The sequence below is a fragment of the Mastigoproctus giganteus genome, chromosome 9 (assembly GCF_048544385.1).
Source record: "Mastigoproctus giganteus isolate SK-2022 chromosome 9, ASM4854438v1, whole genome shotgun sequence".
Classification (NCBI taxonomy): domain Eukaryota; kingdom Metazoa; phylum Arthropoda; class Arachnida; order Uropygi; family Thelyphonidae; genus Mastigoproctus; species Mastigoproctus giganteus.
The window spans coordinates 232103217-232126141 of NC_143583.1; positions in this window are offsets into that span (position 1 = coordinate 232103217).

The window sequence follows — 22925 nt, forward strand, 5'->3', positions numbered from 1 at the left end:
CGCAGGAATTAGTACAATTTTATGAAACTAAGTTAAAAAAAAAAAAAAAAAAACACACAACAGGATTCGTAGTAGCCGAAATGTACACCAAATTTAAAAGCAAAAAAAAAAAAAAAAAAAGGGGGGGGGGAGCACGTCAAAAAAATCTGCGCGTATACAAGTTCTGCATGACTATATATAACTTTGGTTGAGGCACTTAAAAAGTATCTGTAAAGACTCTTAAAATACTGATGAATTGACTCACATGTAATGACAAAATTAAAACATGTGAGTCTACTAATGTATTAAAATTATATGTGATTGTTCTTTATTTTTGTTAAGCATTAATGGATGTACGTGCACTCCCCATCTAGAAAAATTTTTGTAATGTTTGATCACTAAATTAAGATGCCATTCGCTTAATTATAATAATAATTAAGCGAATGCACGAAGTTGAGTATAGCATTATACTAGAAATCTAGAATACTAGAAAATCCTTGTGCGAAATTATGTTTCAGTACAGCTTTCAGCATCTGTTTCGTGGCAATGAAGTCGGACATAAATGGTTCCACGAATTTTGTTGTACAGAATTGTACCAATGCTGTTTTCAGTTCTGAAAGGAGGACTAGCACAATTCCATTTATGCCGATCAAGAATTGATCTCTTGAATATGGAAAAAAAAAGAATATATTTCTATATGTGTTTTTATAGACACTTCTATGGGCACTGCTCTTCTGAATTGGCATCTGTAAATGCCCCGCTCTTATCCAAACAAACTAGTTCAAACACTTGCCTTAACCAGTCGGCATCCATTCCCTGTTCAACTCCAAACTCAATTTGTTTTCTTCCTCGTTTATCCTTTCAGCTTCTTTTGTGGAACGACCTTCCTTTGCCAGTATTTACCAAAAATTACAATATAAAAAAATATGCAGAAATTTCAGTGTGATGTCAGCAATATCTCTTATCTCTTTAGCCGGTCAACCCATGCACGGTTCTAAGCATTATAGGTTCTAATATACAGTCGATTCCGGTTATTTGGGACACATCGGGACTAGTGCATTTTGGCCCGATTAAGCGGCTGCCCCAATTATCCGAAGTTTCAGCTAAATAGTTAAAAATACAATGTACCCCCACCCCCTTTACAATTGGTTCACTGTACAATCGAATCACGTTAGGATGGAGTCACCATAGTAAAGTACCGTTCACTGCACGATGTGCAGTAAACGCCGATCATTGTGATCATGTTTGTGAATTGAATTTTAATTCTATTAAACAGCGATTCTAATTAGCGAAAATAGGAGGAATATTATCCACAGGCTATAAAAGTAAAGATATATTAAACAGAAATTTACCCTTTATTACATTACCAATTAAAAAATTAAATGGTACGTGAAATTCGGAAGAATATAATCGGAATAATTAATACCTACTAATTGTGATATTAAAAGTGATAATCGGAATAATTAAGACCTACTGTAATATGTACATACTAAACTAAACTAGTTGACATTTCTGTTCACTGATATTTGTGGGTGTGGGTTAAAATTTAAAACAGTAAAAAGATAAGCAATCAACAACAAAGAACTCGGCACACATAAATTGCAAGTAACACGATACGCGCAAGTGGGAACGGAGTAACAAGTTACAAAGTTTTAGAAATAGGAATGAAGAGAAGATTCTGAAAATTATTTTTTTTTATATGATTGAAGATTCCATGGAAGTGTAAACACTTTTACCTTAACCCACAGAATTCCAGCTGTCATTATTATGGCAAATTCAATAAGATCAAGTTTACTATCCATTTATGATAGATTGCACTAACAGAAAAGCCCAATAAACAGGTGACTGCTAATTGTTTTATGGTTGTGACCTCCAGAAATCCGACCGAACTACGTGGTACAGTCGGAGACAATCGTAGGGTAATCTCCAGTGCTGTGGTCTCCTGCCCCGATTAAACGACATTTTGTCCCAATTAAGCGAAGTAAACCCTGGCTATTTTCTCGATTGGGCTCTGTTTTTTAAGATTTGTCCCAAATAACCGGAATCCACTGTATTTGGTGTTTGGGGTATTCATTAAAAAAATATTCTTTATAAATGAATGAAGTACTTCTCTCTTCCACCCCCCCCCCTCACATTTCAGGATACTTTTTGAAAGTCATGTTATTCTATCCCATATCCGTGCAATGCCATTTGACACTTTTTCGATATTTTATTTTTTGCTGATCAACAGAATAAAAGATGACAAAAATAAAAGTTCTATTTAATTATAGAAAATAAAACTTTAGATTTATATTTTTGATAAACTAACGCATTAAAACATGCTCAGTTGCTTTTATCTCTTGTTAGATGTTGAGACATTATGCACTTTACTATGGATTTAAACTTTTAGCACAGGTGATATTTTTAAAGCAAAAATAAATCGACGTTCGATTTCTTTCCCCTTTTTCAATGCACCTGATTTTCATGTTTGCTAACAGATGTGTCGTAAAACAAAAACAGTGGACTATTTGGTGGAGTCCATGTTGTGATATGGTCATTAAAAGTAAAATTTTTAGGCCGTATAAGAAGTCTGCAAAGTTCAGGAACTACCGAGCCTGAAGGAGGTGAAAGAAGCCTTTTCTTGGATGGGATAAGCTATAGGTCATTAAAACTTCATTAGCCCTTCTTCCCTAAATGGATTATATCAAAAACATAAATAAGGACTACGACTACAGCTTTCTGCAGTTAATTAAAAATCGGCTACGAGGGGATCCGATCTTTTTTGGCTAAGCCAAAATTGTAAAATGCTGATGTTCATGGGCCCCAACACAAAAAAGATGTTAAAGTCCCTAACCGCTAATTACTCATTTTTCGAAATAGAATTTTTATTCACTAACGATTATATTTATAGTTTAATTTTAAATTTTAATTCTAGTTTGAGCAAACAAGGTCGTGTATATATCTTGTCACTGGTTTCTTCAGGTCTTCACAGTGTCCACCTGAGAAATGTTGAAACTGGTGTTGTGGTTAGTGCCACATACACACACACAGTAAATAAATACCAAAGACTCTTGTCCATTGGAGCGGTGGTTTCTATTCGGAGTAGTACAGTACCAAGGTAACTGGAAGTATTTTCACAATGAGATCGATTCCTCCAAACAAACCTAGAACAAATGAGCAATGTCTATCAATGAGCAAGCCTTGTTTTCTCATTGATAGACAGAATGAGGCTATGCTCTACTTATACAGTAATGATTTAATTTTGACGTAATTTAATTTAATATTAATATAATTAATTAAGAAGTTGCAACGTCCATAGTTTCCATCCTGGGAGACATGTGCTGATGAAGAGGGAGTTCATGAGAAGAGTATAAACGTCGATACTTTTGTTTTCACACGTTCATATAACTGTCTGTCAAGCTAATTTAAACTTTCCCTCAATCTTAAATATCACATTAGATGTAAAAAATTCCATTTCCAGGTTCTCAGTTGCCTGCAAATAGAAGATGCTGAGATCTTAAAACATTTTACTCGAATTGTTTCTCTAACACCGAAACCATGTTGACTGCGAAAGCATTTCTTTCGCTTTGCAGAGTTGGAAAATACGCAGAATTTTGAGTACTTAACTGCGACTCGCACAAACTAAGTTTAAATTCAGGAGCAGTGATGTATTGAACATCATATTTATAAGCTTTTCTTTACCTTGTAGGCGTGTACTCACTTCACACATCCTGACTCTCTGGGTTCTCTTTCGGTTTCATGAAGGCCAATTTCGGCGTTGAAAGTGCACACCCGCTTCGATATTTAGTCACGGTTTAACCATTGATTAATGCTCCAAATTGTATATCTATGGTATGTAATATTCCTCGATACTGACTGTAGTGCAGACCTTTAGATACTGGCTATTTTGGTCCCAAGACGTGACGCTTTCGAACGTCAGTGACTTAGCACAGTGGTTCTGGTGAATGTTGCAACGATCTCATTAGTGAGTTAATCTGAACTCTTGTCCTATCATCTTCGATTAACTTCATTAAACCATCTTGTGATTCCATTATAGTATGAGTTAATCCACATACGAAACAAGATAACTGGGGTGCCAAGTGTCTTGCTTTTGACAAGAGTTGGAAAGTGCGCAGAATTTCGAGTACTTAATTGTGACTCGCACAAACTAAGTTTAATTTCAGGAGCAGTGATGTACTGAACATCATATTTACAAGGATTCATATTATAAGGATTATAATATGATTCATTTGTCTTAGAACACCACTGGATATATAAACCCCGTCTATCTATTTTTTTTCTAGTTAAGATTTCATTGTATTTATCTCAATGTCAGTTTTTTATCGAATCTCATCAATGTTTCTAATTTTATTTTCGTTTCATTTTCCGTTAATATTATCGCAACTATCTTTAATCTCAAGATTTCTTTATGAATTTCAAGCCGATGACTGAATCTCGTGGTGAGTAGTTGTGTATGTACCGTATTATTATTTTGTTTTTTCGTATATGGTTCTATACAATAACGATTATTTATTTACATAAATTGAGACCCACTACACAAATCAGATCAGCCAACAAATATGTTAATATAAATTTGAAATAAAACGGATTTAGTAAAGCGTATTGACATTTGAAATACAGTATTTATTATTTTGAGTTCTGGAGGAGTACGAAGATATTACAAACAAAATTGCGATGCTGCCATATGAATATATTTGCTTGAATTTCATATTTATCATCTCCTCCAGCATTTTGTGTCGTCTATTTATCATATTGAACAAAACAACAATTTATATCAAAATAATTAACTTAAATAATTTTTTAGAAAGTTGCAATAAACATTGTATTTACTGTTTGTGTTAGATGGAAAGTGCCACCAGAAACACCACAATTTCTGTCCTCATTCGCCCAGCAGCTCCCATTAAGTGTCGGTTACAAGAGTAATAACATCGTTAATACCGTGTGTTGATATCGGTCATTTCCGCAACCCATCCATCCGTTATTATATCCAGAAAAGATCAGAAGGTTGATGAAAACGTAAGTATATTATATTAATCTTAAATCAGAAAATGGCTATTTTTATAAAACCGACAGAATAAATGTGGTTTGGAAGGAACGATTTTAGCTCATTAACAATTTTAATATAAAAGCGCAATCGATGATGTACTTTCATTAGTAATAATTAGGAAAATTAAGTAGTTTAAAATTTGCCACAAAAAAATAAAGCTATAATGTGTACAATGATGAGACTGAACTGATTGGTAATGTAAGAGTAATAAATGTTCATCGACAACCGTTGGCTTATATAAAATTGGGCTTATAGATTCCGGGTAAGTGGGCGTATTAAAAAAAATACATATGTATGGTATATAGTACATATATAAGAGGTGTGGTAATAATTACAGGACTATTGCAATGAAAACGGAGCTCAAAGGAGCTGAAAAAATGGTTTTATTTTTATTCAAAGTATCACCACCTGAGTGCTCGCTCTTATTACACCATTCTACACTAAAAATTTCTGAAAAGAGTCAACGAAGGCATCCAAAGAGATAATGTTCAGTTGGGCTGCTACGTTTTGCTTTATGTTCTCAACATCCTGAAATCCCTTTCCTTTTAGAGCAGTTTTCACCTTGGGAAAGAGGAAGAAGTCCGCTGGTGCTAGATGGGGAGATTAGGGTGGATGGTTGTTCTGTACAGTGCCATATTTCGTCGGAAATATCTTCACAAGGGCGGAATGGGAAGGGTCATTGTTGTTCAACAAGCAACAGCTGCCCTTCTCTCGAAATTGGGGCCTTACACGGGAAATGAACTTCAATGGTTTTTGAAGCACTTGTACAAAGAACATAGTATTGACTCTCCGACCCTTTCAGTACAAACTCCTTGTGGATCATACCCTGTTTATGGAAAAACATGACCAGCGTCATCTTGATGCTGGACGTCTGTAAACGAAACGTTTTTTGGGCTTTAGTGATGATTTTGAAGTCCACTGCATGCTTACGCTTCGTCTTACGCTTCGTCTTACTCTTACGTCTACTCTACTCTTACGCCTCGTCTCTGGGTCGTATTGAAACTCCAACACTCATTTCCAGTTACAATACAGTCGAGGAAATTAGGATTATCATGGCAAATTTGGATGAAGTCTTCTCATGATGGTACTCATCGTTGCTTCTGCTTATCGCTGAGGCTGTGCGACACAGATTTTGCACAGACCTTTCTTTTCCCTAAATCTTCATGCAGAATTTGACGAAATGTCTCCTTATTCATAAAAACTCACCAGCCGTCATTGTAAGGGTCAAATGACTATCGCTTGCCGAAATTTCGAGAACTTGTGCAACTCTGTCCTCATTTCGAGAAGTTCACGAGCGCTCAATTCTTGGGTCATCACAATCGTCCTTATGTATCCGTCTTTGAACCTCATACCATTCAAACACATTGGTACTACTTATCGTTTCATCACCATAAGCAGTTTTTAGCATTTCGCGTTTCTGTTGAAGATTTTTCGTTTAAAAAAAGCAAAATTTGATATTCATTCGAAGCGTTGCGAAACCGTGACAAGAAATGTTAACGCTACTAAAAATTGTTTGTTACTTACAGCAGCCTGTCAGCTCACTGGACAGTCTCTGTACTACCATCTGTTGGAGAAGTCTGAATAGCAAAATAACACTTCCGTTTATTTTCAAAGGTGTGTGTGTGTTGAAGCAATAAAAGCCGACATAGAACGCTCTCCCAAAACAGACCTTGACGACCCAGAAAACGGGCGGTGGGCTAGGACACGTTTCATTACTCATTGGTACCTCCGGGGAAGGAAGGGGAAGCCTTCGCAGTAGCACATTGGTTACGATCGCTTACCTCCCACACCGTCTGGTAAATGGCTTGGTTCGAGTATCATTTTAATTGGAGTAATATTTATGACAATTGTTCACACCGTAGTTGAGGTAGTCGATCTCCGCACGTAGATGGCATGATTTTTCTCTTTGAAATTCTGCTGGAGTCTCGTACAGCAGAATAGTTAATTTGGTTTCCTTTAAAATATACCATCTATGTACAATTAAATCTCCTTTAAATGAAGTCCCGGGTCTCTGTAATTAATTCTCCACATATGGGCAAAGAAGCGTAACTGCTAACTTAGAAACATAGTTAAAATCGGCTTGTTACATTGACAAAAGAGATCACTCTCGCTAACAATAAATAAATGAACGAATCTGAATGGATAGAAAAAAGGGATCGTCACTACTTCCTATTGCCATGAAAAGATCGGTTGCCCCACTCCTTCTTAAGAAGAACCTGATCGGAACATATCAAACGATTCTTATTCGGAAAGAAATCAAATTGATCGATGGAGTACGTTTCGAAAGAGAGAGGAAAAAGAGAAATGTGTAACGAAGCATGCAAAAATACCTTTATACATTTCCGTAACAGATGGCAATCAGAACCGAGTTCCGGTAATAAGGCGAATGAAGGATCTCAATTACCAGAATATTATTTTGATTTATCTGTGGTGTGAATACGCGGTGCGCGTGAGACATTAAATTAAAGGGTACACACCGCCCGAGATCGCTGACGGCAATGGGAATGTCGACTTGAATGTATAATTGTCACTGGGCCGACACTGCAGCGAGGAAGTCGGTGGACTGGGACGACAGTCGGGGACTGAGAGGTAAGTGGTCGCCTCAATGGCGCGAAAATAGCCCAAGCACCATTTGTCAAAGGGCCCGCAAGGCAGGCATCTGGAATAGACTGTATTTATGTTAATGAGTTGCCAGATCCATCCCGTGACTGTTTCCATTAATCACACCATTCCTTCTTCGGGCATGTGAAGGTTATTTTTGATGTTGAACAGAGAAACATCACCACAAATAATACGGAGGCCGATTGGACGCACGTGCTAATAGCCACTTACCCTACTACGATTCGGGGGAATATCTTAGGTTTCCAGAAAAACTGTTTTTAACTCTCTCTCTCTCTCTCTCTCTCTCTCTCGCACACACACACACAGTTGGCTATTAAGCTTTCTTAATCACTCTCTCGAAATAGAATTAGACGAGAAGTTACATACTCATTTACATTTCCTGCTAGAACCTATTTAGTCACGCCAAAAAAAATATAATTCGTAGAGTATTAATGACACTGAAAATCCTTCTATGGAAAAGCGATTTCTTATTAAGTAGGTCTTAAGAAAATCAGAGTAAAACAATTTTCATATGTCGTGGCCATTATGTGGATTGTCGTGAGTCTGGTTAATTGGCAGGTGTACTTTCTTGGAGTAAATTACTCGTCAGTAGTTAATATTCCAGTGGGAATAGCCTTGGAAACAATTAAAAAAATAAAAACTCCCAGAAATCGAATTTGCAAATTGTTATCTGTAGCGCATTCCCGCTCCCTCTTCGAGAAGTTCACACCCGTTAAAAGGATTGCGATGGAAGAACCGTTTATTTATTTATTTTGAAAAATCCGCCACTCAGACCACAAGTTCAATATGGGAACTGCACTTCCGGGAAAAAAAATATATTTTATGCAATTTAACTAAATAATTAAAACGAGATATAAAAATGCATACAATGTAAAAAGCAAGTTCGGGTTGTATTTATAAACATAAGAAAGTAAATATAACAGAAGGGAAAGTTCCGTTGGCGTGGTAAAATCGTGTGCGCAATTTATATATTTTTTAACGAATATAAAAGTATATCCTTTCCTCTTTGTCTAAACCTTCAGTTTTGTAAGTATTCAAAGTTCTTTATTTGCACGATGTTTTGTTTACCAAGAAACTTTTTTTACTTTCCACAGAAGCCACACCTTTTGATGTACAGTACTCCAAACCACATCTTCTACAATCACCCCCTTGATCCCTTTTATGTAGCCGACTTTCCAGATCTTTCGCTTGTGTAATTTTACTTATTCCTAAGGCTGCATTCACGAACGCGTCACTAAGGTGTTCAATTTTATTGGTTGGTTGTGGGGCTGATCAGCAGCACCTTAAGAACAAGGTGGTGGTGGGCTGACACGCTTCAGTTTCGCGTAAACGCAGCCTAAGGGGCTGTACCTATCTGTACCAATAGCTTGGTAAAGTGGTTCTACAAAGTTGTTTCGTTCTCTACTTATTTCTCTACAAATAATAACACTTGTGAACATTAGTTTTCTTGCATTCTTTGGTAAAGCGCCTGCTGTCTACACTCTGTCCAATAGTCCACATATAAAAGCTCAACTCCGACTGGAAGTTGTTATCCGCGGACATGCAGATTTCGATGAAATTTTATATTTTTCTGGTTATCGAAATTTCCATTAAAATCAGATTAATAGAAATTTTATATTTGCGTGGCCAGAAATATTTGTGGGGTCATCGGAAATTTCATTAAAATCGGACTAATAGAAATTATACAAGTTTTTTCCCCTTAAAATTTCGTGTTATTTCTATGGCTTTCCATATAAATGGAATTGTTTCGGACGTTTGCCCTTAATCGACAAGAAAATGTCATATTGACATGAAATTTCCAGTGAGATTAATCACTCCCTTACCTCCAAACACATACACAGAATTCTCAGTTAGTTTCGAATGTTCGAGCAGTAATAGAATGAAAAATCAAATCGACATTAAATTCTCAGTGTATAGTATGCTTCTTTGATCCCTGGTAAGCTTTTAAGACCAGTTACTATTTTATAGTCCCTTCCCTATTCAGCCCTCCTCCAAAAGAAATTACATAAATAAAAGTATATTTTGGGCATACTTTCGATATACAGTAGGATAGATACTAAACTTTCATCGAATATTTGTTTGTCCCAGCTTTTATGACCAATTCCGATTTCACGGTTCATTTTGCATTTGGACCTTTTAGGAAGATTTTTGAGGTCGTCCCAAATTTCATTAAAATCGAACTAATATAAATTTGCATTTCCCGGTTTTCCGCCTATCCCCTTCCCCATCGCCCCCGAGAAACATTGAGATAAATTTCGAATAGCTGATTCTATCCTTTGGATGACTCCAGGACTTATTAAGGATATTCTTCTGGACCTTCGTAACTAATTTCAGGTCTACAGATTAACCCATATTCCCTGCACTGTGCCCCGCCCCATTACGCAAATCAGTTTACATGACGCATAGCCAGGGTAAATTCTTCTTGGTAAGTTACGTTTCTAATTCCCATAATCAGTATTTCATAGTTTTTCGCAAAATTCACAGTTTTTGTAAAATGTCTAGTTTGTTTCTCACAAAAATACAGAATTACAATAAATATTACTCTTCTAAAAAATAAAGATTATGTAAATGTTTGGATTTCTTTCTTCGCTCAATATTTTCACGGATGTGGAGAAAACTCTTTGAAGATACTGATGTTGCTGGAACAGAGAGGAACATTTTTACACAATTTTTTGTACAGATTTTAACTCTATTAATTATCGTAAACACTGTTTATATATATATATATATTATCAACCGGATTTCTTATACAGGGATTAAAATCTAGCACCCTCGGGATTGCGAAGTGCCAGTTTTTGAGATTATGCTGATTTTAAAGAGTATACCTACTGTTTGAGAAGTTTTAAAGGACTTTTTATTTGAATATACAAATATTAAATTGCTCGAATATACATTAAACCCTCGCTAATCCGGTTACAGTTAATCGGAATGTCGGATAATCCGGATCGAAATATGAAAATTCTGTTCACAGTTGAGTATTTGAAAGATACACGGGACTTAGGAAGGCAGATGAGTAACTCTCACTGCGTGCTGATTGACTGTGCAGGGAGAGAAGGAACATTCATTGCATTGTCTTGTGTGTTGTTCGGTATCGTTGTTGACTCTCAGTTGGGCGGATGCTATTGCTTATATCGCTTCATTTGCCTACTTCTTAACGTATAAATGTCCATAAGTTAACATACTTTATATAATTATGGGTTCTAAAGAATTAAAAAGTGAAATAAAAAGAAAGCACTATCATTACTTGAAAATGGTGTTTCTGGAGGGAAAAAAATGCTGAAGAATTTGGTATTGGCCAACAGGCTGTGTCAGATATTAAAAAACAAAAAGAATCATAAAGATTTCCTTTAAAATTCGATGTGGGGAGTGATAAAAGCAGTGTATTAAAGAGAGAGACATTAAAAAAGCCAAAAGAAGTGTTACTGGAAGAAACTGCACTTATCATCATCATCAGCCATTTTCAATCCACTGCAGGATGAAGGCCTCTCCAGCAACTTTCCAGTTCCTTCTGTTTTGAGCACTGGCCATCCATTTACTACTCAAAAACTCATGAATTTCATCTATCCATCTCCGCCTTTGTCTTCCAGGTTTTCTTCTAGCTCCTCTTGGGTACCATTCTGTTATTTTCTTAGTCCATCTGTCATCATGTCTTCGAGCTATGTGTCCTGCCCAAGACCATTTTAGTTCTTTAGTTTTGATAAGAATGTCCTTTACTTGAGTTTGCTGCCTAATCCATGTGTTTCTCTTCTTATCTAACAGTCTGATTCCCAATATAATTCGTTCCATTCTTCGCTGTGTAGTTCTTAGCTTCTCTTCCATTCTTCTGGTGAGTGCCCAAGTTTCACTTCCATAAGTCATGGTGGGGAGTATACATTGATTCATTATTTTACGTTTCAGACAAACTGGGATATTGCTCTTCAGTATGTGACTATATTTCCTGAATGCTATCCATCCAAAATTTATTCTTCTCTTGACTTCCAGCCATTTATCATTATTACAGCTAATAACTTGTCCCAGATAAGTATATGACTCCACCTTTTCAATTACTGCTCCTTCAATCATTATTTCCCTTTCCGTGGCATACTTGTTCATCATTACTTTTGTTTTAGCCATATTCATCTTTAGTCCAAAATCCTTACTAACTGTGCATAACTGATTAAGATTTTCCTCTAATTCTTTGGGATCGTGGCTTATGACCACAATGTCATCTGCAAATCGTAAATGGTTTAGATACTCTCCGTTCACACTGACTCCTTTCTGCGACCAGTCTAATCTTCTGAAAGCTTCCTCAAGGGCAGCAGTAAACAGCTTCGGAGATATTGTGTCTCCTTGTCGAACTCCTTTCTCGATTTTAAATTTGCTACTGTCTTTGTCTAGTCTAATAAAGGATGTAGCACTCTCATATATTTTCTTCAAAATCATAATATATGAGTATCTATGCCTTGTCTTTCCAGTGCCCGAAACATTGCCTTATGCTGTATGGAGTCAAATGCCTTTTCATAATCCACAAATGCCAAGCATAATGGTGTTTTATATTCATTTGCTTTCTCCATTAGCTGTGATATTACGTGAAGGTGATCCATAGTTGAGAATCCTGTCCTAAAGCCAGCTTGCTCTTTCGGTTGATTCTCATCAAGTATTCTTTCTAATCTGTTAGTAATGACCCTTGTGAACAACTTGTAGATATGGGATAACAAGCTAATTGGTCTATAATTTCCAATTTCCGATTTATCTCCTTTCTTATGCAGCAAAACTATGATTGCATTATTCCACTGCTTAGGCATCACACCTTTTCTAATGCACTTTGTGAAGAGCCTTGCCAGTTTTTGTGTTATGTCTCTTCCTCCCAATTTTAACAACTCTACAGTAACTTCATCTTCCCCCGGGGCTTTCCGATTCTTCATTTTCTTCAATGCATGTTCTACCTCATCAGGAAGAATATCGGGTATGTCGTATGTGTTGCTACTTTGCAATCCATCTTCCTCACTGCTGGTATCATTCCCTCGCTCCTTGTATAATTCTCTATAGTAGTCTTCTGCTATTTGAATTATGCCTTCTCTGCTGTTTATAAGTACACCATCGCTATTCTTCAGTTTCAGTATCATTTGATATTGAATATAAGGATTTAAATCAGCAGCCATACTGCTCATGGCTGCTGATTTAAATCCTTTGTTTTCCCTTAATGCTTGTTCTACTTTTCTTGTGTTAAATCTTCTTATGTCCTCTCTGAGTCTCTTTCTAATGGCTTTGCATAACTCAGTATACTCAATTTTCTCCCTGTCAGTGTTTTTCTTGCTCTTCATTTGTCGTCTTTGGTTCATTATGACAAGTGTTTCTTGACTAATTTTTTCTTCTTTGGATTTCTGTTTCCCTATAGGTTTCTTGGGCTTTATCACTTCCAGAAAGTTGTAATATTCCTCGTCGATATCTTGGTCCTGAGCAGTCTGCAGAAGCTCAAACTTGTTCTTAAGTTCCAGTACATACTGCTTTTTCTCCTCCTCTGTTATTTCAAAGACCTTTGTATTATTTACTCGAGTCAGTTTTTTCCTTTCCTTTCCTACATCTATATCAAGTGTACATCTTACCATTCTGTGATCACTTCCAACATTTACCTTATTCAGGACGGTAACATCATTCACAATATATCTTCTGTTAGTGAGGATGAAGTCGATTTCATTAGTTGTTAATCCATTTGGACTCTTCCATGTCCACTTTCTGTTCACCCTTTTCTTGAAAAAAGTGTTCATTACTGACATTCCTTGAGATTCTGCAAATTCCACAAGTCTTTCACCTCTTTTATTTCTTTCACCAATTCCAAAATTTCCTATAGTTCCTCTTTCTGCGCTGTTTTGCCTTTTTCCAACCTTAGCATTGAAGTCGCCCATAATAATAGTGTAGTGGGTTTTCTGCTCATCTAGAAGGCTCTCAATTTCAGTGTACATTTCTTCAACCTCTTCATCATCATGGCTCGATGTTGGTGCATAAATCATTATAATCTTTAGCTTGTACCTCTTAGAAATCTTGAGTATTAGTCTTGACACCCTTGGTGATGTACTTTTGAATTCCAAAATGTTGTTTTTAAAATCTTTATGGACCAGAAACCCAACTCCACCTTCACTCCTTTCACTGTTTCCATTGGTGTACAGCAGATTTCCACTTGATAAACTTATAAGTGATTCATTTCTTCTTCTTGTTTCAGCCAAACCGATGATATTCCAATTCACATTTTCTAATTCCTTTTCCAGCTCTAATATCCTGTCTTCACCAATGAGTGATCGTACGTTATAACAGGCCAAGTTCAATTTCCGTGCATGGCAGCCTGGTCGTACCCAGAGATTCTTAGCACCCTCTGCTTCCACTCTGATCCTCTCGCTGCCGTAAGAGGGAGAGTGAAAGCTGCTGGGGACTGAGGGCCATTTGTATTGTTGTACTCTCATTGCTGGAGGGTTTGGTCTTTTCCTCTTCACGCTGACCAGGCGTCTTGAAGAGAACCACTCTACACGTTCGTTGCCACCTAAGTGACGTAACAGGGCTTACCATCGAGAAGGTGTGCATGAGTGGATTTTAGGGAGACAGGCCAACCGGACTTCTCCTAAATCTTCTGTAATAGAGAGATATTGGATCCATCAGTGTTTTAGGCTGAGTGTCTGATAACACACAGGATACCTGTTCCCCTCTAAGCCCCAACTGCACTTAAGTGGTGTTCAAAGCAAAGATCAAGTTGCGTTGGTGTGCGATGCCAGCGCCATCTGATAAATGTATAAAAAGACAAAAAAATTAACAACATAAAACCATTGTCCTTTTATACTCGTATTTTTTTAAATAAAGGCTCTGCAGTGATTTTGTTTTATTTATTTTCATCAGCACTGCCTATATCATTAAATTTTCTATTTATTTGTGTTCTAAGTTTTTTTTTTTTTTCTTTTGTCGTCTTTTAGGGCTATATTTTGCTTCACTAATCCGGGTTATCGCGTAATCCGGATGACCTCTCCTCCCAATTACTCCGGATTAGCGAGAGTTTATTATATATATAACTGTCTTGTACTTTCATCATGATTTAAACCACATGAATAATGCAATGGTCTTAAATCTTACATAGAGCAAACTTCCTTTGTAATGGGTGATGAGAGACCAATGAATTCTGAAACAGGCTATCATAGCAGTCTCATCTTAAACATCTTTTAAACAAATGGCCAAACCATTTGTTTGCTTCTCCATAAAACCTTTTGAAAGGCCATCTGTTTGAAAGTAGCGCAATACCAGTCCAAAGGCAAGTTTGTTCTTCTGCTGAGTATTAAGACCATGTCATTATCAGTGCAGTTGAAAATCCAGTTAAGCACAAAATCAGATAAAACGACAAGACAGAACTGTAACGAAAGAAATTCTGTTCTTTTTTGCATGGAATCTTAAGGGCAATTGACTTTAAGATCGTGTTGGTAACAGTGCCAGATTGCTTATTATTATTATTTATATATTTGGAATGTCCCTAACGCGAAAGTTATTTGAATCTATTACTTAAATGCTCTTATTTATGATATTATTTGAATCCGTAATGCAAAATGCGGGAATAGATTGAAGGCTGAGAAATGAGAAAGTGCTAGTTTATATTAGACATGAATTTCTGTAGATTGTAATTTTCGGGAAATGCAAGTGATGAAAGGTTGTTCCAGAGAGCACAGTTAGACGGGATAAAGGGAAAACATTAATTCTGAGAGTTTATAGTTGGACTAGGTGCAACTCTAAACTAACAGAATTAACATTTTCTCATTTATCCCTTCTAACACCCACACTAACCTACACTATTTACCTTGACAGAATTCTGTCAAGATCAAATAGTGTGTGTTTTATGTAAGTTGATGTGGGTTGTGTTGGAGTGTTGTTCATCATGCCACTTCATACCTTAAGGGCTAATAGCTTAAGCTGTGTCTTTGCTAACAACATTTTTTTTTTTTTTTTGCTTTCTGCGAAGAGCCAAAAATAATAAATAAATTTGAGAAGAATCAGTGAGGTAGAGCGAGAGTTAGTTTGTTGGTTGTTGTAAGGTTTTGGGCAACTTAGGCCATAATCGTCTTATATAATGTCTGAAAATCGCACGTTCTCTGGTCGATTTCTTGTTTGCTGGACGAAAATATCGAGTTTCCAAGAGGAAAAAAACCATGCTACCCTCGCCTGAGACTGACTAACCCACCCATTGACCGGATTCGAACTCAGCTTTTTCCGACCGGTATGGGTAGGACGGTGATTATACCAACTGTTCTTCCCACGCGAGAATTGGAGAGAAAGAAAGTAGGCTAAGAGTCGGATCAAAGTAGAGACATCCACCAGGCGAAGCACTGACAGACAGACTGCAGACAGAGTTGTTATTGTTGTTGTTATTTGGTTTTTAGGAGCATTAGCAACTAAGGCCATATTGCTCCGGGGATATGCGGTGGTCATTCCCTGACCTTTCCGCATCCTTCATATTTGGTGGCTCACGGGCTCGAACCCCGGTCTAATCAAGAAGCGTGTGCTACGCACTGCTGCTCCCGCCCACGTGGCTACGGAGGCGCCGACAGACAGACATCTACCAGGGTGGAACAGATAGGGAAACCCTTAATTTAAGTACAAGGGAGGAGAAAAAAAAGATTAAAGTCGTAGGACCAGGGCGCCCAAATGTAAATCGCTATTTACATAGGACGCTCTGCCTTTCAGGCGCCTCCGTAGCCAGGTGGGCAGAAGCAGCAGTGCGTGGCACACGCTTCTTGATTAGACCGGGGTTCGAGCCCGTCACCACCAAATACGGAGGATGCTGAAAGGTCAGGAAATGACCACCGCATATCCCGGAGCAATATGGCCTTAGTTGCTAATGCTCCTAAAAACCAAATAACTAACTAACTAACTCTGCCTTTCTTGCACCAGAAGCGTGACATCAGCAGGAAGTTCATCACATATGTATCTAATAGGGTCTGCGCAGTAGTACAGTGGTATCGTCACCGTCCTCCCCACATCGGTGGTAAAGGCCCGGGTTCGAATCCCGTCGATGACGCGAGGAACTTTAATGGGCTTTTTTTTTTTTCTTTTTTTTTTCACTCCGTGGCCGAGTTAGTCGGTCTTAGGCGTAGATAGCGAGGTTATTTTCCTACAAAAACTGGGATTTTTTTCGTCCACCAAAACAGGAAAATGGACCAGAGAACACACGCAATTTACATACCTAATACAAAAATGGCATATATAAGAAATTATTAGTGGCCCTAATATAATAGGTTGAAGATTAAAAAGGTATTCATGATAAAGTTAAAATTATTGTTTACTCCGGAGAAATAGGAACAAATAAGCTGTAGGTAGAATTAATAAGGTAAAGCAAATTAAAAATTAAAACATAAGCTTTCAAGTCTATGAGATCCTTCGTTAGCTGTACTAGAAAACTGCAGAAAACTTGTATCTCCTGTTTTAATTTCTGTTTTAAAGTGATAGGCTAAGTTCTTAAACTACATGTATACAAGTGGCCACGACTTGCAAGAGTAAAGCAGAATTGTAATTTGCGAATGTTGGAATGCACTTCAGAGTCGGGAATTAGCAGCTTAATCACACAACAATTGGCATTTCCATTGAAATATGCCCAATACTGCAAGCTAGGTATCCTAGCTTGCAGTACTGGGCATATTTCAATCCTCATTAGTGAATGGGTGTTGGCTGGTTGCAGCACGTATTCAGATTGGTTTAGAAGAGTACTGGTGCCATTTCGAAAGAACAATCCCATGGAAGGCAAGCAGCAGAAAGTAAATGCCCATGTAACAGACAGTGTTGAGTTAGAGAGTTCGTTAGGGGCGCCTCATTGAGTAACCCTGATTGATCTCTTTTGGATAGAGTCTAGAACAGGGGTGGCGAATCTAGAGCATGCATGCCCAAAGGGGCACGCATAGAAATTTTTTGGGCACGAGGAATTCAGAATGTCCCAAAAAAATTGATTCAACTATTGAACAGTTTTCTTCAAGATTTGTCAAGTTCAGAGAACTGGAAGAAACCAAAATTCATTAAGTTTGCAGATGGTTTAAAACTAGCCGAACTGAACTTGAAAGTGTTTCAGTGGATCGACCTGGATGATTTTGAGATGCAATTGATCGATTATCAGAGCAGCTCAATTTGGAGGCAAAAATTTATCGACCTCAGAGCTGATTTAGAAAATATTGAAAGACAACGATTACTGACGGAATTAGCAAAGGAAACTGCAGAAAATGAGGTATTAAAAGTTTGGAATTCCATTCCTGAAACTTTTGTCTGTTTAAAAAATCTGGCACATTACTAACAATTTTCTCATTAACATATTCTTGAGAGTCGTTGTTCTCAGCGATGAACTTTGTTAAGTCTAGTCATAGGAGTAGTCTTATGGCTGAAACTAGTGCTGCATGCATAGCTCTGAAAGTTACAAAATATAAGCCTAATGTAAAGTAACTGTCAATGGTGCAGTAACAGAAGTCTCACTGATGTTTTATAGTTATAAGAGAGGCTTATCATTTTGTTCTGTAAGATAAAAGTTACATTTTGTTATGAAGGATTTTATTTTATCTTTATTATATTTTATTAGAATTTTATCTTTATTAAAGCATCTTTTAAATAATGTCTTTTATTTCATTATTTTTTCGGTTACGCTTTTGTCAATTAAAACGTGTATGGGGAAAAATAACGATACACTAGAATCGATTATCCGAACTAATTGAGAGCGCAAGGTTGGTTCGAATAATCAAAGATACATGAGAATACCCAGTTTGTACAAAATGTAATTAGGCCTACAATTAAATTATTGTACGCAAGGTACTGTATTACTACTGTATTTCGAAATACGTATGAAGTATTATAAAAAAATAATTGATTCAGGAAATGATTTGTAAATAAAAACCAAAACGTTTTGAAGAAACAATGTATATTATATTTATTTTGAACTTAAATAATTGTTTTACCATGGTTTCAACTATAACCCACACTTTTTTATTCACATAAAAAATGTGAATAAAAAAGTGTGGGTTATAGTTGAAACCGTGACTGGTCTTTCAAATGCATTAAGCGGCAGGAGTAATATTTCAGAATAACAACCCGTGCACTAAAAGTAGATACTGTAATTTTTTGGGGGTGAGCGACGGTGGTTCGAATGATTGACGGTTCGGATAATCGACGTTCGACTGCACTTTGCAAAATTCCTAGCGGCACGTGAAAGTAGTTTTTTTTTTTAAGATTTAGTCAATTTTGGCACGCACCCTTAAAAATGTTCGCCACCCCTGGCCTAGAAGCTCCAAAGAGGCTTTTGGGACACCACCCTGCATCTGGGAACAGTATTCCATGGTACGGCGGATTTGAGATTGGACGTACCGAGTAGCTGATTAGAAGAAAATAATTATTTCGATTTTTCAATTATTTAATTTTTATTAAATTATTAGGTTTTATTATTATTAAATTTTAGTCATTAAAAACATTTATTTAGAAAAAAATATGTCGGTGATATCTCGATTACTTAGCATTCTGTTATGCCCATCACTATTTATATCAGATTAATTCTATATGTATGTGTACACAAAACATCAGTACTTTATTTTTCGCCAGGTACGAAGGCAAGAAATTGTTCCGAGAAGGCTTCTCAATAGATCTCATCTATTGTAATATGCTATTAACGATAATTCTTTTTTTTTTTTAATAATGAAAGCTTTTTGGAGATAAGAAATATTTGAACCTTTTACACTTAGATATTAACGGACGTTGGCAATGTCCTATAAATAAATATTAAATTGTCCTACCATAAGTAGATAGATGAATATAATACATTGACAAGTAACAGGTAAGATTCCCTTTGCGGCAGAGATCTGAGACATTGTGCACATCGGAATTAATTATGCCCAGACTTAACAACATCCATTATACTTGAACTTACAAAGAATTAAAATATTTATACAATTTGTCTATATAATACACATGATTGGAACTATATATCTTCATACTGTTTGTTCAGCGTACAATGAAAGAACTTCTTTGGATTCATCACTGAATTGCACCTTCCCAGTGCAATGTATTGTGAACAGAAATTGGAGATTTCTCTCCCCAGTACATTCTGCTACAATGTACTGGGAACATGTCTATATGTCCCCAGTACATTGTAGCAGAATTGTAATTTGCGGATGTTGAAATGCACTTCAGAGTCGGGAATTAGCAGCCTAATAACACTACAATTGTCATTTCCATTAACCCCCATCAGTAAATCAGCTTTCAAGATCAGTTTTACTGTTCAGTAAACCATGAATTGACTCAAGCGCCCTGGCCGTTATAAACTTATCTTTCAATATCCGTCTGTAGGTTTTTATTTTGCCAAGCGATTTTCTCTGAGATATATAGAGTGCTCTTTCTAAGTGACAAAGTTTAATTTCCTTTCTAGTGCCGGTTCTCTTTTGTTTACCTCAAGTGGTTCTGTGCTTCAAGTGTTAAAGCAAGAACACAGAAAGGAAAACTACCTTTCTTTATTCAGTGTATATATATATATATTAATTACTAACAAACTCTGCTTTCTTCTCCCAGGGCTAAAAAGGGCAAACATGGAATTTGATAATTTTCCTTCAATTGAGCCTCGGCGCTCATCATGTCCAAAAAGTCAATGACACGGACCATGACACATCACAGTCGAAAAGACTGCGAACTGACAAAGAGCAACAGGAATTCCCATCTTTCCTAATCTTCCACTCCTTGTCAAACGAATGCATGAGTATGCTCTCTCTCTCTCCACATTTCTGATAGAAATGTGGAGAGTTCCACATTATAGAAATGCTTGGAAAGTTCATCAGCTTTACCTAAAATGGTGAAAAGACTCAGATCCGGAGATTTACTAATAGAAAGTGCAAGTCGTAAGCAATCAGAGACTCTGCTGAACCTTTCAACCTTTGGTGGTATTCTCGTGCAAGTTATCCCACATGCAATACTAAATACCTCCAAAGGGGTAATTGCTGAGTGTGATTTGATCAATGTCACAGAAGAAGAACTGGTCTAAAAGTTAAAAGAACAGAAAGTCACGCAAGCTAAGCGGATTATGATCAGAAAAGATGGTCAGCTTGTTCCCACACAGAACATCATCCTGACGTTTGGCACAACAAATTTACCATTGAATATTAAAGCTGGCTATCACAATTGCCGTGTAAGACCCTACATTCCTAATCCTATCAGATGTTATAAGTGCCAAAAGTTTGGGCACTCTCAGACTGTCTGTCGAGGGGATGCAGTGTGCCTAAACGGTGATTTAATATCTCACACACAAACGGAATGTGATGCTGAAACAGCACATTGTCCGAATTGCCAAGGCTTATTCAAGGATCTATGAACTATGGAAAACGGGGAAAAAGATCCAAAAATACAAAGTAGAGCGGAAAGTGACTTACCAGGAGGCAAAGAAGCAAATTATGCTTACGACACCAAAATATGCCCATGCAACAGCAGCAAATAAATTCCAGTCAGCAGCCACTCAAACTGACGTGTCGGTTCCCCCAACCATGTCTATTGAAGATTGGGCCCGAGAAATACTTTTACCCTCATAGCAATCTACTAAGGGACAGCATGCGATGTATCGTGCCAACAACACACCAATTACAGTACCGCCAACTGCATCGCAGTCTTCCTCAGAAACCATAAAATCTAACACAGCAGTCTCAATGCAGAAAATTAAGCCAAATTTAAGAAATATGGATTCAGATGAAAACATCAATCAGAATGAGCCAATCTTAGATCTGTACGTAGAAGACGACATGGACACCGGACGACCTGTCTTCTCGAAAAAAAGAAAGAATAAAATTGGAGAGATAGAAACAGACTGAACCTAAAAGGCAGACTGAACCAAACCCAACTGATAAAAACAAATAATGGATCACATTATACAATGGAACTGTAGAGGTCTACGTAGCAACATCGATGATATCTATGACCCAATCCAGCAGTATTGTCAGGCAAGCGTATGTTTACAAGAAACTAATCTACCACCACAAGTAATTTCAAAAATCAAGAACTATACTGTATATCAGCATAATAGAAATAACAATAACACTGGGCGTGGAGGTGTGGCCATTCTTGTAAACTCAAGAATCGCTACTAAATATATTCCACTGCAGGCCACCTTAGAAGCAATAGCAATACGTGTCTCCTTAAGAATCATGTTAACAATAGTTTCAATTTACCTATCACCAACAAAGAATATACTTATAATGACCTAGAAGAACGTCTGCTGCAGATCCCTCCTCCCTTTTGTTTATTAGGGGATTTTAATGCCAACCATCCACTCTGGGGCACCCCATATACAGACAGACGAGGAAAAATTCTGGAATCACTGCTTGACAAGCATAATCTAAAACTGTTGAATACTGGTGCAGATAATTACATTCATTTTGCTACTAGAACAACTACCGCCATAGACTTAACAATCTGCTCTCCAACATTGTATCCACTCATCTGCTGGTCAACTCTGGACAATCCCCTAAACAGGACCATTATCCGATAATTTGTGAAATCCAAACAACTAGAATCCCTCAGGCAAATAATACCTGCTTAAAATCAAAATTTTCCAAGGCGGAATGGAAGTTGTTTGCTTCTAAAACTCATTCGATAATGAAATCATCTATCCATCGATGCACACAACACATCACCACTCAAATTCTAAATGTCGCAACCAAGGCCATACCCAAAATACGTATTTGTTCCTTTAAACACGCCAATTTGTGGTGGAGTTATGTGTGCCACGGCCTCCGTAGCCGAGTGGGCAGGAGCGGGAGCGCAGTAGCACACGCTCTTTGAGTAGACCGGGGTTCAAGCCCCTGACTGCTGAATACGGTCGATCTGCCAACCCGCACTGGACCAGCGTGGCAGATTATGGTCCATTTCCCTCAGCATGAATTGTTGAGGAGGCTTTCACCCTGCAGTGGGTTGATAATGGCTGCACTTTACTTTACTTTACTATGTGTGCCAGCTTGCCAAAAAAGAGAAAAATCTGGCGTGGAACCTGTTTCGAAAACATCCAACAACGGAGAACCTTATAAATTAAAAAAAAAAAAAAAAAAACTTAAAACAAAAGCACGATTTGTAAGGAAAAAGGCTAAAAAAGATTCTTGGGTCCAATTTGCCTCTATTATAACGAAAGATACCAAAAGCAGAATAATCGGGAATAAAATAAAAATCACTGAATGGTAGATTTCTGGTGCTCCAGTTTATGATTCCGCTCGAAAGCCTCTGTTAGCATGTCTTAACGCAATACAACATAGTGCGCTCAGAACTGCTCTTGGAG